The following is a 9,908-nucleotide window of genomic DNA, read 5'->3' as shown; positions in this document are numbered from 1 at the left end:
TCAAAGATCGCAGACTAATAGCTTGCCCAAAACAATGTTTATTTTTAACATGCAGTTCAAAGCCTTACACGTTGAATGAATGAACTCATGCGTGGATAACCTTGTTGGAGAATTATCACCCAACACTGATGAACCTGTTTTATGATGCCTGCCGAGCAACAAATGACAAACAGACGAAGTTAGCGACTAGCTGGTGAACATAGCGGAGCATTTAGCATTAAGAGCTATGTATTTCCCGCAGGAGTTGGTGGAGACCAAAACAGAGCTAAAAGAAGAGTGAGTATTGGACTTATTCATTAAGTGGCTAGAAAAATGGTGCTCAGCTGGATGTGTAAATAGGCTACTGTTTGCTAACACATTCACCCTATCAGCTTTACAAAGCAATATTATACTGTTTACAGCCTGTTGCACTGCCAAAACACTAGTAAATGAATAAAATGAATTCACCTCTTAAACGGAAAGTATGTTCCATTTCAAAATGCAGGAAATTAGTCAGATGCAAACAAACTGAGAAACTTATTCACCAACCTGCAATACTCTGCAAATACAGAAAATCAGCAAATAGAGCTATGGGAAGTATGGGAAGTTGTACATAACAAAAGCAAATGTCAGTTACAACACAAATCAAATTAAGGTATTTCATAATTCTTATACATATTGTTATTGGAAAATGAACATTTCAAACCTCTAACTTAATTTTTTTGCTTGTTTAAGCGTTTCTAACAAACAATGTTGTTTTTTTAAAGCATGATCACAATTGTTTTGTAACCTTAACCACGTGTTCATGATTGTAACCATGACAGCGAAGCTTCTCTAACCTTAACAAAATACTTTTTTTACCACACAAATTTTTTTGTGAATAAAAAAATAACCAAACCGTAACCAGAGCATTAAACAGATTTATTTATTTTACAGTTACAGTTTTCTTCTTGAGGGCATGAACAAACAATTCTATTATTACTAATGTGTACATGGAAACTGGAAACCTGGCCCTGCATGTTTCAAGTTTGATGCAAGGATGTTCCTGTCTGTTCCTTGTGATGGTGTTCTGGGGAAAAAGGTTTGATTTACCCAACTCTGTATCACCACACGAGACGCAATGTCCTCTTGGCTGGTGATGAGAGTAACTGTCTGGTCCACAAATTGTTACACAGTCCAAAATAAACCATGCCAAAAGACTAATCAAAACAATATACAGTATTGTTATATTGCCCAACCCAAGGAGAGATAGACAGATTTCCCCTTTTATGTGGTTATTATAAGCGTTGTGGTAAGAGGTGTCTGTTTTGTAAATAGACACACCCAAGAGTGATGGCACAAGTCTATTATTGTCTGCATCTATCTATCTATCTATCTCATAATCAATATTCACATATTCCAAAAACTATCAACACAATTCATATCTAACTATTCACAAATATCCAATTACATCCAATATCGTATCCCCAATGAACTCAAATATCAACTATCCAAGTAATCACTTTCGAAATACTTCTATCTATCTGTCTTCTGTCTGCTCCTGTCTGTCTGTCATGTCAATGTCATATATATCATTATCAAAAATAATCAATATCACACAATTCTCATAATCTATCTTATCATTCTATACTATTCATAAAATTATCTATCTTTCTCTTTCCGTCTGCCTGCCTCATTTTATTCTCTGTCAGTTTAACCTGTCTGTTACTGATCAGACATCAAAGGAGTTCTTATTGCAGGTCAATGCCACACATTTTCTTTCAGGGGACACGAACAGAAGCTTCTGCCAGAGCCGAGCGGCTGATTGTTTGGCAGCTTTTTATGAAGTTGCCATAAAGGGATTTGGTCCTTTCTTGAGTAATTTGAAGTTTCCCAGGGAGTTTCTGCTTGTTAACATTTTTTTTTTATTTAAATGAATTAAGATGTCTCAAGGTGGATTTTGTTATTCGGGGTGTCTGTGGAGGTAGAGGGTGAGGGAGGCAGGGGTCATCGACAAGGTGCGAGCGAGAGGTGCAGTCTGGGTGCTAATCAGACTCGTCCTCTGGAGCAGCGTTTGACATGTCCCATCAACACCGGCTCCCGGCTCGCTCCTTCTCCTCACCTGGGCTCTCTCATATGCTTAGCTCCCAACCAGACTGTCTTCCATACTCTGTTGACACAGGCAGGCTGCTCCGTCAGTCACTCGCCTCATTAACTTCTGTTGGGCTGTTATTCCCACTGCTATAGTCGTACATCCACGTGCCCTCGCATATGCACACTCATACATCTACTGAGTCAAAGTTTCCCACTCGGAGGCAGTCGAGTGTTTGTCAGTTTGCACATTTTGACATGTTTTGACGTTTTGCTGCTTGTGTGAATTACTACAGCTGCAGGAATCACTTTCTGTCTGCTACTCTCTGATCAAATGAATTGATTTTGGAGTGTGCTGACAGGTGCTGGACACTTTTTTCCTTGTCTGTTTGGATTAAAGCTCAATAGATATATCATTTTTCACTCTCACATAGATAAGGAACAGTATAAAATTATTAGGGGGTTGGGCAGTTCAGATTGCTAAAGGGAGACTAGTATAAATTGTTTGGGAGACGGGGTGAAGGTCTTTTGAATGACTAAATTTAACATTTGTCACTATCCTACAGCAGCTTTTACCTTCACTTTATTCTATATATTAACACAAAGCAAACCTACAATAAAGGGAAAATGTAAATGTGACACTGACAGCTCTGAATATTCAGTAAATAGGATGCATCCTTTTGCTATGTTTACCATAAGGTTTGCTATTGTTAAGTCGACTTATTCTGCAATACGGTAGCTATGTAAATTCTTGGACGGCAGCATTTGTAAAAAAATATGTCTAAAGCCTTTCGTGGCTCCAGAGGGAGCTGAGTTAAATCAGATAGATTGCCTCAAGTGATGCCACTTGAGTCAGTGTTGGTTGAAGTTTTCAAATTAAAAAAAAAAGCTACAAAGATGTGAGCTTACCAACCTGCTCTTCATCTTTCTTTGAGGCTAGCGACTACTAGCAGACACCAGAATCTCCCACTGAACTGTATGTGGTTGAGTTGCATTGTGGGTAATGTAGGCGCCAGGTATTGAAGAGTAAGGAGAGAGTGTGTGGAATAAAAAAGAGTGCTGGTCCTGCTGCACCACTACAATTCTTTGTATGTACTGTACCATGTGAATGGTGTTACATTATGTACGGGAAGGTTATGCTAAAAGTGTCTGTTCAGCGCCCCACCCTAATCATTTTTGTACAGTCCCTAACTGAACCCTGGGAAGACATTTGTTCAGACTAAGTAGCTGGATGTGAATAACCAACACATTTTAATTAATCAACAGATATAATATTCTGAGGGAAATACTTGTATGATTGATTGATCTCATCTCGATCATTTCTGTTACCCTTAAAGAGCACTGATCATTGCACAGACTGCAGTATTCGACACAAAATTAATTGCCGCTTTCACTTTTAAACGCCATCAAATATGCAGCTGACAAAGATCTGTGTCCATCCAAAGCCACAACTCATAATTAGATATGAGGCAGTGTCACTTTCGTTCAGCTTCCTTGTTCCTTCCAGGCAATAACTTTGATCAGTAGCAGCAATTTCCTGGATTAGTAAAGTTTGAATGAATGCACAGAGCGGGAAGGATATAAGTTGCTGTGGAAATGATGGCTATCAACTTTGATTTAACACAAACGGAGCGTGCCAGCACTTCCTCTTTTTGATAAACGAGTCTATCTGAAGCAAATCAACTTGAAATCGGTTTAAATTAAAAGGGAAAATGATAATGCCGGAGCACAGGAACTGACGTTCAGTGATGCAAAATAGGGTTATCGTTACTGAGGAAATGTGAAACATGCAAGCAATCTATATTTAACTAGCCAACCTAACAAATAAATTACTGAATGTCAGTTTGATGACACACTGTTTTGCAGATGTGATTAATACAGATGAGAAAGAGCTGATTGAGGAGAGGAATGCCTGTGCAGCATGTTAGCATATGATGCCTGACTATCAGGCAAACAGGTGGTTACTGTGGTTGGAATGGGTAGTGTAGTAGCCTGCTAGCGGGGTGTGATTAAGTTTTCCTGCTGTTTGTTGTGTTCCTACACCTCATTTTAGACTCAGAAGGGAATTATAACCTCCGTTTTCGTAGCCTGGGGTGAAATGGCACACACTCAAAGTACTCAGGGCTCATTAGAGAGATAGAATCAGTGTCCTTACTTTAATGAAAGCGAATGCTGAAGAGATCATGTTGAAGCAGATTGCTCATCACCAAGAAGTATATTTGCATAGCTGATACTCTCACACCAGTGTGATTAAATACATCAGTTGTAGACTGTTTCACAACTGTATGTGTTTGAGTCACTGGTGGTTTTTTGATTAAAGCGGTTTCCTGTAACCTTGTTGTTCAACATATTTTTTTGAGAATTTAAAAGACACAGAAAATAGTACAACGGCTTTGTGCTCATATTCAACATTTATTCTAACAGCAGACTGAGATCATTTGGTTACTATAATCTGTGGTTCTGAAGGCAGCTTTCTGAGGAAACAACCTAGATAACGTCTTCAGGGTTATCTTGGATTTGGAAAAAGTGGGCATTTACCAGATGGGGGGTCTAATAAAAGATGCTTTAGAGTTGCACTATAGAAAGTGTAGGATGCAGTGTTTTTGAAATTTGACTCATACTAAAGACTAAATGTCAGGATATCTGTGTCTTTGTTGCATCAATTTTGTTCATTCTTTCTTTTTATCTGTCTCTCATGAGTCCTCTAACTTAATATCCCCTGTATAAAATAACATTTTAGGGATCAAATATTAAACAAATCAACTTGATTTGTGTAGATGTATTCTTTATCATTTCTCCTCCGTAACTGTCAGAACAGTTATGGACAAAAGCAAACAATTGGTAGTTTCTTCTCCCTTGTTTTAATGAATTAAAGGAAATTCAAGGACTACATATCAGATTGTTTTATGCCTGTATTTTACAGTGACAGCTGAAGATAATAAGGAAAGGGGGGACAGAGAGGCAGGGGACGACATTGATCAAAGGGCCACAGGCTGGAATCGACCTGGACCAATGCAGTAAGGACTGAGCCTTGGTACATGGGGTGCACACTCTACCAGACAAACTGTCAGGGAGCACCAGACATTTTCTTCCAGAGAGTTAAAATGAGAAGATAGAAACCACTCTTATATTAGGCACATTAGATATGAAACTGAAGCCAGGAGACGATTAGCTTAGCTTAGCACAAAGAACGTAGACAGGGTGAAACATGTAGCCTGGCTCTGTTCAAAAGTAACAAAATCCAGCAACTCTCAAGCTCATTTGTTACAACACTTTATATCTTGTTTGCTTAATTTTTTTTACCAAAACTGAGGTGTAAAAAATGCCAGGTTGTGGTCTTTAGGGGGGTTATGTGCCGGACTATTTCTTGGCCAGAAGTAGCGACTTTTTGGAAATCTTTGGTTGCCTGGCAACTTTACAGTGATGACAAGACAGAGCCAGACTTGCTGTTTCATCCTGTTTCAAGTCTGTATGCTAAGCTAAGCTAACCACCTTTAGGCTGAAGATTCATATTTAGCGTACAGATCTGACAGTGGTATTAATCTTCTCATTTAAGTCTGGGCAGAGAAAGCAAATGAGTATGTTTCCCAAATTTCATACTTTTCCTGTAAGATGCAGATCCTTTATAGTGTATCCTTAGAAACCTTCTGTACAGTTAAGTACAGTCAAGAGAATGAAGCTAACAACTCCCTTCAATCTCCCTTTAAAAAAAAAAGAAGAAAACTCAACAGACAAAACAACTCAGATGTAAATTCTTTACAGTATCTCAAGAGACTTTCAGTTACTGTATGTCTCAAAGTAAACAGCCACATGCACATATCAATGAGCCTGAGCCCTTCCCTTCTCCGTCACCATTGCCTAAGATTGTAATGGTGTTGCACGGCGGCCAACGCTGACTCACCTGGTAGAGTATCGCACACACACAGCCCCCCGCTCACCACTCACTCACCTCCTTCCCCTCCCACTGAGTTCAACCTGCACTGTAGTTCAAAGTGGTTTTGCCTGTCTAGCCTTGGCGTTTAATGTTTAAGTATTGGGAGCGGCTGGAGAGTGCAAATAAAATGCCTTTACAGACTCCGGGGCACGCTGAGGGCTGTGATTCCAGATACTGTATTGTGAAATTTCCATTGTGCTTAACAGAGTAGCCTCAGGGCACCTGAATTTGTTCAGCTGAATTTTTACTCTTTGCCTCTTCATAATGCTTGATGCGTGCGGCTTAGATAAACCATTTAGAGGAAGATTATTCAAACTTTTAATGCGGACAAAAGAGTACACATGTTCGTGGGATAGATGGCAACGTGTCCATGCTATAAAATGTTTGTCAAAAGTTCAGGACAGGATAAAGGTTTGAATGTGGACCCCACCTGCAAAAGAAAACCACAATGAGTTGTGGTATGGTCGGCTTTCTATTAGGCTGGAAGAAAGGAAACCCTATTTGCAGCAAGGGAAAACAACACAGAAAGCCTGACACTACTTATATGTTTGTGCGTGATTATTCTGTAGTTCTAATCCGTCTAACAATGTTACAAAACATTCAGACAGGAGGAGGCTTTAAAGCAGTAATTGGGGGGACTTAAACTGGTAAAACTATGCTCAACCACTTCTAGTTGCATCTCGCTCGTGCTTGATCGAGACTGTGGCACAAGAAATCAAACATGGGTGTGGATTTAGTCTGATTCGAAGCATATCTCTTAATTCCCTTGAATGTCAGGCTGACGAAGGAGGTTTTTAAAGAAAGAGTAACAGAGCAGATGTAGATGTCTCAGATTCGATAGAGGGTTACATGAGGTCTGTGCGACCTGTTGGTCTGTTGATGTGTCACAGAAGGAGCCAAAACTGATGACTCATTGGCCGTTTTCACGCCTCACACTGGATTAGCCATCACATGCAATAGGCTTCTTAATATGAGTTGTGTAATGCCCTCAATCCCTGCAGAATTGTTTCATAAAATCAGCCACTGTTTTGCTGGGTCACCTTCATATGCAAAACCGAGGTCAATGTAATTAAAAGAGTATCAGAATATCACATAGCGGTACAAATATAAGATTTTGGATTTTGCTTATTTAATAAAGGTCGTTGTTTATACTTTGTGGTGTTCAGATTGCTTTTACAAAAGGGGGGTTTCCAAAAAACTTGGATAATGTTGTACTCAAGTGAAAACTTTGCTTGTTCTAATTTAAATTGCAGGATTATGTGCTCCTTTGTGGTTTAGCTGTTGGGCTTATAAAATCCTTTCATACACCATTTGGCAACTGAAAATGTCTATTTGGAAACTGAAGGGCAAACCCACTGTCCCCAGGTGTGTGAATATATTATTCTTGTCCGTGTGTTGACCCTATGATACACTGGTGTCCTGTGCAGGTTGTTTACATCCCAGAACGCACGCAGAACAGGAGTAATCCTGTTTAAGTCCTGAACAGGAATAAGCAGGTATTGAAAGTATTTTTGTGTTTGTCTTAAGATGTTTGAGGTTTTTTTAGACAGTATCAAGATAAGTTCTCAAACAAAAGTTCATATACTAAATTGGCCTTTGATACTTTGATTAATTGTCTAAACTGTCTGCTGTGATTTCCATTGCATTTAGTTACAAACTCCACCCATCTGGCACTGGAGGAGGCCAAAACCAAACAATGTAATGTTTGCAAATACTATTTGCCCCAGGTCGGGCTGATAGATGGTTGGTTTCCTCTGTGGTATAAACTGAAGTTCAAATCCAGTCTCTCACATCAGCACACCTTGCTCTTTAGGCTGCATTATTCATCGTAATCTCTGCATTATTCATTTCACTTAGCATTACATCTTGTCACTTGGTTCATTTACAAAGACCCCCTTAAAGTCTAATTATTATCATTATATACGCTCATCCTTTTATAAATGTGAGGACTGAGGCCTCCATGGACTCTCACTGCCTCTCACCTCCTCCCGTCTCTGTGGTTTTGAGGCGTTTGTGTGGCATGCCAGATTTTATCTCAGAGCTGTGACACCTGAACAGCGCCTCTGGTGTCCCTCAGGGCACCACAACTGCTGTCAGCTCTGTGTTTGAACAGTACCTCTGCAGAAACAGCAGTCTAGTAAAGACATCTGGTGACTCTTTATGACATTTAGCAAAAACAGAGGGAATTCACTGATATGTAGGCTGAAAACCATCATTGGTAGTAGAATATCTTAGTCATGGTAACACAGCAGCATGCCTAGTGCACAAGCCATCTTTTGGCCAAGACTTGATGTTCACGGTCTGAGTGAGCGGCGGGTAGTCTCACCTGCCCTGGTTGCTGGTGCCACAAGCCTGGCACAGACTGAACCAGACTGGAGGTCAGCCAGAGTGAGGTTTAATGAGACTGAAGCCACACCAAAGGCTGGCATATCTGTCCTCACTTCAGAGCACCTGTGCCACACTGTCAGTGTGATGAGAGCTAAAAGTTGCCCCAAAACAGCCCCTCTTCCTGTAATTAACAGTTGGTTTGTTATCACACAAATAATTTGACTTCCTGAAACAATTGGGATATCTGTTTTTGTCTGACATGCCTTAAATGCGGATACAGTGGGGTTTTATGTGTGATGGTGATGCAGTTTTTAATCAACAACACCAACACCAAAATATTCCTTAATTGGCTCTAATCACAGCATTCTAACTATCAGTGTGTGCTGGGCTAAAGGCAACTCAGGAAGTTTGGTGATTGAAATAAAATCTAAACACCCAAGCAACTGGAAAATTAGAGTGGGGTGTTGCTGCTTGCCATGAGTGCAAGAACCCCCCCCCCCCCCTCTCTCTTCTCCATTAAAAAAGAGTTCATGAGAAAATTACACTACTACTATGGCCAGTAGGTTAAATACAGCGGTTACAAAAGGCAATCAGTCAATGAAGTGGACTTTGGAAGGGAGACAATGTAGTCATGGATCTATGGGTGATCCTTGGCCCAGATGCACACTTAACATTTTATGCACCAAACAGGCTGGTTCCAATAAGAATTCGTCTTGGATGAGTCGCTCAGGCCTGGAATACTCTCTCTAAAGCTTCATCTATATTGTACTGTAAGTCTGTTCCGTTCCCACTCGCATTCTTAAGGAGTCTACCTCATGACGCGAGACAGAGTTGTGACAATATGTAGTGTAAGTAGATGAACATAGGCATAGGGAAGACAAAAATCGGATGAAATAATCATTTAAAGAATAAATGCTTTGACGCGTAAAAGGAGGGGCGCAGAAAGGGTGCCGAGTGCGCGCACTGCACATATATTAGTGCAGGCTTATTTTCAAGTTTGAGGTTTGATAGAGTGCGAGTAGTGTCAAATAAAAAGGTAAATTCCGTTCTGCTTGCTCGGTTTTCTTTAGACTCTGATTAACCTACATGTGACGGAATGTCTCCAAAGTCATTTTTGTTCGTGTAGCCTACTCATGTTGGCAGTCGGCTGTTTCACGAGAAAAGCGACGTTAGAAGTACTTTCGACTTTAAATCCACCAGCCTAATGGTGTGTACAGTAAGTGAAGCCCTTCAATATGTGTATTCGTTTATTTGGTGGCTACGGGGTCACAGCAAAATCGGCCAGCACCAGTGCGCGTCCACGAGCAGTTTCTTTTCTCCTGGGAAATGCATTCTGTGCTGAAAGTTACGCCAGACACAGTTCAATTACCACACACACACCGAAATCACTCCAACTAACTACACTGCTTCAGGTTTGAGCCCGGCACTGTGGAAGTGCCCCTGTCTGTCCTGCCTTTGCTGTGAAATCTGGAAAATGGGAGGGTGAAAAAAAAGATGGTTTATAATTGATGTTTTCCCATGGAACAGCCCCTCCTCCCCCGCAACACAGGCGAACCCTCAGGTGGAAGAAATCTTTTAAGATTTTTTTTTTTTTTTT

The sequence above is a fragment of the Morone saxatilis genome, unplaced genomic scaffold, assembly GCF_004916995.1.
Source record: "Morone saxatilis isolate NCDOM2014 unplaced genomic scaffold, NCSU_SB_2.0 Contig0, whole genome shotgun sequence".
NCBI lineage: Eukaryota > Metazoa > Chordata > Actinopteri > Moronidae > Morone > Morone saxatilis.
Note: the sequence above shows the minus strand (reverse complement) of the source record.